At 42.3% G+C, this 6,383-nt stretch overlaps 1 long non-coding RNA gene across 1 annotated transcript; it reads right to left on the reverse strand.

Moving 5' to 3' along the window:
- Positions 1-400: 400 nt before the first annotated feature.
- On the reverse strand, positions 401-5,375 carry LOC138680520 (uncharacterized). Its single transcript, XR_011321633.1, has 3 exons — positions 5,216-5,375; positions 1,221-1,590; positions 401-829 (listed from the first exon to the last, which is right to left on the reverse strand). It is a non-coding gene; the product is annotated as an uncharacterized lncRNA (long non-coding RNA).
- Between the last annotated feature and the right edge of the window lie 1,008 nt (positions 5,376-6,383).

The raw sequence follows: 6,383 nt of genomic DNA on the forward strand, positions 1-6,383 counted from the left end.
CTGAGTCTTTCTGTCTCTGGATATTGCTTCGGGCTTTTGCTAAATAATATTTGGGTGACATAAAATAAAAAGCCGCCAACTCACGCTACAACTCTAACCACACCCCAAATACTCAAAACTACATGTGTTACATATCAAAGTGACCATTTTGTAAAAGAGGACATTTTTGTAATATCATATAAGGAGCAGAAATGCAAAAAAAATCTCTTTCAACATTTTTTACAATTTTGACCCTCCTTCATTTCCAGAAATATTTCAAACAATGAAGTCTTTATCTGTCACAAGAGAGGTAAAAATTGTGTGGATAGCCAAAATTAGAATCAAGAATCTTGCCTTGTCGGTTAGGTAAAAAATACAATTCAGAGAGATAATCAGGTTTTCACATATAGAGAACCCCATGCCAAAATGTTTCATGTCGGGAGAGTAAACCCTGGGTGTCCTGACAATCCTTGTGAAGTTTCAGCTGGTGTAGGGAGTCTTACAGGCAATGCTCCTTGGGGGAAAAGGTATGCAAATTAGCTCTCCTTGAGAAGGAAGGATTCAGTGTTTCTAGTACCGCCCCTGAAGAGCTGTGTAAGTCGTATCTGGGATGTTGCAGACATTCTGGTTAAAAATGGCAGCAGGAGCGAAGCACATGTCCTAGGAAGGAAGTCATCCATGGCTTCCTGCGATATCAATAATTTATCCAATTGCCTCTGTGTCTTTTTATCACAAAGAATAAAGCAGCAGAGCTGAAAAAATCCGTATTTGGTTTCCTTACATCTTTTGTTAGATGACGATGATGAGGACATTGATCCAGTAGGGTTGTTCAGCATGAGAATGGAGCTTCCTATGTAAAAAGAGTTGTTTTTGTTTAATCCAGGGGGCACAGTATGTAACAATACAGGTTTATATTCAGTTTATATTTATTCATATACTTAGGGATCACCATGTATATTTTTTTGTATTCAGTGAACAAAGTGTATTTTTTTAATTCAATGATCATTGCATAGTTTACATTCAGGGGCGTGGTGTATTTTATCAATTTGAGGGTTATAGTGTAACCTTATATATTCCAAGGGCACAGTGCATATAATTTACAGTGGGGGGGGAAAAGTATTTAGTCAGCGACCAATTGTGCAAGTTCTCCCGCTTAAAAAGATGAGAGAGGCCTGTAACTGATATCATAGGAAGACCACAACTATGAGAGTCAGAATGAGAAAACAAATCCAGAAAATCACCTTGTCTGATTTGGTAAGATTTATTTTTCAAATTATGGTGGAAAGTAAGTATTTAGTCATTAACAAAATTTCATCTCAATACTTTGTAATATATCCTTTGTTGGAAATGACAGAGGTCAAACGTTTTCTGTAAGTCTTCACAAGGTTGCCACACACTGTTGTTGGTATGTTGGCCCATTTCTCCATGCAGATCTCCTCTAGAGCAGTGATGTTTTGGGCCTGTTGCTAGGCAACACAGACTTTCAACTCCCTACAAAAGTTTTCTATGGGGTTGAGATCTGGAGACTGGCTAGGCCACTCCAGGACCTTCATATGATTCTTACGAAGCCACTCCTTCGTTGCCCTGGTGGTGTGCTTGGCAGCTGAATTCCTGCAAAGATGTTAATAAGTACAGATCAAAAAAATACAAAACTGAGGTTCATGAGTAGAGTTGAGCGAATATGTTCGGGTTCGGTTGCCGAATATGATTTTGACATATTCATGCCATATTTGTACCCTATTTGTGCCGAATTTATGTTTGATGATCGGTTCTGAACATATTCGTTCATTTCTACTCCCATTAACTCCAATGACGTTCACCTGCGTTCGGCAAATATTGCAAAAACAATATTTGTCAGCGATCGTAATCGGAACAGAATTTTTAAAAATTCGCTCGATTCTATTCATGAGCACCTAAGATGATAGAAGTTAAATAAGTGCTTTTCTCTGACAGTGTTGGAAACGTTAATTTATTGTTTTAAACAGACAATGCGTTTCAAAAGTGCACCAAGTTTCTTCATCTAGTCATATACATCTGTCACAAATGGAATAAAATGCATAAAATGTTGCGAATCCCACTCAAAAAAAGCATAAAAATAGATGCACTGTAATAAAATGTTCAAGTAAACCCGTATCCAACACTGATATTTATATTCCAATACCAACCCTATCGGAGTCATATCATGCAGAAACCAGAGGGCTGGGATATGACTCCAAGAGGATTGATTTGGGAATAAGTAACAGTATTGGATATGGGGTTGAACATTTTATTAGAGTGAATCTATTTTATTTGGTGGTTTTTCGTCAATGTTCTAATGGGCCCATGTGGTTATATAAATAGTATTGGGTGATATTTCGTCATAGTGGGTGACTATATTGGGTGGGATTCGTCCCTCTTCATGTATCTTAATCGATTTGTGAATGACATAAAATCTCCCCAAGAACAACATCCGCAAGGCGTTTGCGTGTTCTCCACCGTGTTTGCGTGGCTTTGCCGAATTCCTCCCACACCTGAGTGATGTAATGATTGGGAATTTAGATTGATATCCACAATGGGGTATGTAAAGCGCTGTGGAATATGATGGTGCTATATAGGCAAGTAAAATAAATAATAAATGACCTGATGAAGAAAGTGGTGTTCTTTTACAGCACTAGTTTATCAAGAGCGGTGATTTTCATTCCGTGCTTGATGAGGAGGCGAGGTGAATGACGAGGCTCATGAATCAGGAGAGGTGCGAAGTTGCGTGTGCTTCACCACATATCTTACTCTAGTCCCTACTGGAGTAAAGGTACCTTCACACTGAACGATATCGCTAGCGATCCGTGACGTTGCAGCGTCCTGGATAGCGATATCGTTCAGTTTGACAGGCAGCAGCGATCAGGATCCTGCTGTGACATCGTTGGTCGGAGCTAGAAGGCCAGAACTTTATTTTGTCGCTGGACTCCCTGCAGACATCGCTGAATCGGCGTGTGTGATGCCGATTCAGCGATGTCTTCACTGGTAACCAGGGTAAACATCGGGTTACTAAGCGCGGCCCTGCGCTTAGTAACCCGATGTTTACCCTGGTTACCAGGGAACCGACAGCTGTGTGACAGCTCTCCAGCGACCACACAGCGACGCTGCAGCGATCGGGATTGTTGTCTGGATCGCTGCAGCGTCGCTAAATGTGAAGGTACCTTTAGCTTAGTTTTATAGTGAATGCTATCACTCGTCATGGATTTGACAAGCAGGAGCTGTCAAGTCCCCGTTCAGCCCCGTACTGGCAAACTGGCAAAATTGCCAAAAGTGAAAACATCAACCTCGCATAGGCCAGAAAATGTTGTATGCTTTTTACCCCAGAATTCTGTTAAAAAAGCTTTGATGAATTGGCCCATTGTCTGTTTAAAGGGATAAATAAATTCTAATATCCTGGCTCTTATTTACCTCTTATAATTTTATGCTAGCCCTTGGTGCCAAGAACCTCGCTTTTCACTTTATTGATCTAAAGTTGCACTAACGAGAGAGGATATTAAACACATTGTGCCAAATGTGACCATTTTCTTTTCTGCCGTAGGAATTAATATGTATGCCCATCTAATTGAGGAAATCAGGGGAGTTATTTACCTCTGATAACCATCCGACAGTATTTGTAAGATCAGATCTTATGCCAACCCCTGCTATAGTAATCAATGGAGGGAGCAAAGGACAATTGTGTCTGTGACATTTAAAGATAAGTAGGCAATAAAGATTTTGTAATATTTACCTAGTTCTTACTTCTTGCTTGCTATGCAAATATAGTCCTTTTATCTCCTTCCTACTCACTTACTAGAACCCAGCCATACTAGTAATGTGTTGTACTGATACCCAAGTCTGGTGATCTAAATGTGTTTTGATGTAAAGGACACGGTTTCGTTTCTGGCACAAATTTTACGTTGTTTCCTTTCTGGTTTTATGAACAATAGTAAGTCAGGAAGGTTTAAGTTCAGCCTATTTCCTGTTTAAAAGATCATTATGGGTTTCCCACACTTATTCCTTGAATCCACAATTAAAATCATGTAAAATAACTGTGAGAACAATGACAAGCTCTCGTGCACGTAAAGACATTTCCGAGCAGTGACTCTTTAAAGACTAACGACGTTGGGAAACGGAGGAGTAAAACTCTAAAGGGACCTAGGCCGTAATGGCCAATGTTATTATTTGCTTTACTACACTCCGTGTTTGGGAAACCTTGTTGTAAAGTAGTTACGCTAAATACAAGGGATTTGCAAGTTTGTAAAACTTTTTGTACTCGTGAAACTATTTTTTGTTTTAGGCAAGAAGATCACAAAGGCTCAGTGAGTCATCCACGAAATTGGTGTAAGTACGCACAATATTGCTTGCAGTGGAATGAGCTGGTGAGTCATGTGCCACCACGAATTCTCCAAAACAACGTGCTTTTAGGAATGTAATATCTGAGCCACGTCTTCTGTCCCTAATCCCCCGGAGGCTCATATTTTCTACAAATTGGTAGTTTGTAAAATGACCTAAAGGATGCTTCACATGCCGGGACTTGTGTTCCTTTCTTCTCTAAATCGATGGCAGCTTGCTGCACATTTGACTGGTGGCAGAGGGGAAATGTAAAGCGCCATGGAATAAATTGCGTTATAATAATAATAATGTAGCATTGCATTGCTCCAATTAAAATTAATTCCCGACATGCCTGTGCTCTGTCTATCAAAGGCATTCAGGTGTCTGTTTTCTTTTTTTGGCACACCAGAAAAAAATGTACCTTTTTTTCATCATATTTTCATCCAGTTTTGGCCTATGGTCATTTTTACCATTGGTGCAACATCCGTTTCTCTCTGATGCAAAAAATAAAAAATAAACCAAGCTTCTCTAACCCATTAAGCAGCAAAAGATGGACAGCAGTTGGATGACATGCAGATGGTGTATCGCCCAGAGCGGGGTACTAAGGTCGCCGAGCAGCGTTGGATTCAGGGCGTCACGAGGATGGCAGCCGTGCCCGATGCCTGTGCTCTGGGGACAGTGAAATAGGGATTAAAAATAAAAAGATAAAAAGGAAAACAAAAATTAAAAAGAAGAGTTTGTGACACCAGTTGGAGGGTTCAGCTGTAAGATGGCAGATGATCCCTGGGGGGGCAGGTGATGATGGCAGTGCAGCTGATTAACCCCCTCCATCTAGGGCTGGTCCCCAGGGATAGTGATGGAAGTAGATGGTGCAGAGTAATAAGGCAGGAGACAGGGAAAGTCACTTTACCATTTACTGAAGTCCAGATGCAGTTTCAGAGGATGGAATACAGCTCTCACCAGGTATACAGTCTGCTCTGCACGATGGGAATTATCTCTCTCTGCTGTGATTCAGTATGAACTCCCTGCTGCTCTAATCCCTTCTGGGACAAAGGTTTCCTGGAGTCAGAAACTTCCGGTACAGCCACGTACTCACTGCCCGCAGCGTGAATCCTATGTGAAGCACGTGTTTGTTCTTGCACAATCTCTCACTGATTCTCTGTTGCTATGAAGCTCCTGGGAAATACACTCCACGATTGGTTATGAAAACCACACAGCATCTCAGTTTACCACCCAACTCTGGAAGCCTGGATGACCTAGGGGCTGACACCCTGATCCTTCTCAGCACTGTCCCTGGAGAGAGCACATGTATCTCCTCCATGAACATTCTCCATTTTCTTTTCACACACTGTCTCCTCACAGACTAACCATGCCCTCCCCTCCCAGTTAAAGATATCCAGTCACCCCCAAAATCGAAGGTGAGCTAAGCCCACCAGCATCAGGGGATTATCTACAGCATTCTGTAATGCTGTAGATAAGCCCCCAATGTATCCTGAAAGATGAGAAAAAAAGGTTAGATTATACTCACCCTGGGGCGTTCCCGCTGCGGTCCGGTCTGATAGGCGTCGCGGTCCGGTCCAGCGCCTCCCATCTTCTTACGATGACGTCCTCTTCTTGTAGTCACGCTGCGGCTCTGGCGCAGGTGTACTTTGTCTGCCCTGTTTAGGGCAGAGCAAAGTACTGCAGTGCACAGGTGCCTGGAAAGGTCAAGAGGCCCGGCGCCTGCGCACTGCAGTACTTTGCTCTGCCCTCAACAGAGCAGACTAAGTATGCCTGTGCCGTAGCTGCAGCGTGAACACAAGAAGAGGACGTCATCGTAAAAAGATGGGAGGCCCCGGACCGGACCGCAACGCCCATCTTCCCTGTACCGCCCCTGGGTGAGTATAATCTAACCTCTTTTTCTTATCTTTCAGGAAACATTGCGGGCTTATCTACAGCATTACAGAATGCTGTAGATAAGCCCCTGATGCTGGTGGGCTTAGCTCACTTTCGATTTTGGGGGTGATAGGTTCCCTTTAAGGTATCTCTGCAAAGCTCTAAGCATCAGACAGAGTAAGGGAGCAGGGTAAATTGTGTGC

Source organism: Ranitomeya imitator, chromosome 5, assembly GCF_032444005.1.
Source record: "Ranitomeya imitator isolate aRanImi1 chromosome 5, aRanImi1.pri, whole genome shotgun sequence".
In the NCBI taxonomy this organism is placed as follows: Eukaryota; Metazoa; Chordata; class Amphibia; order Anura; family Dendrobatidae; genus Ranitomeya; species Ranitomeya imitator.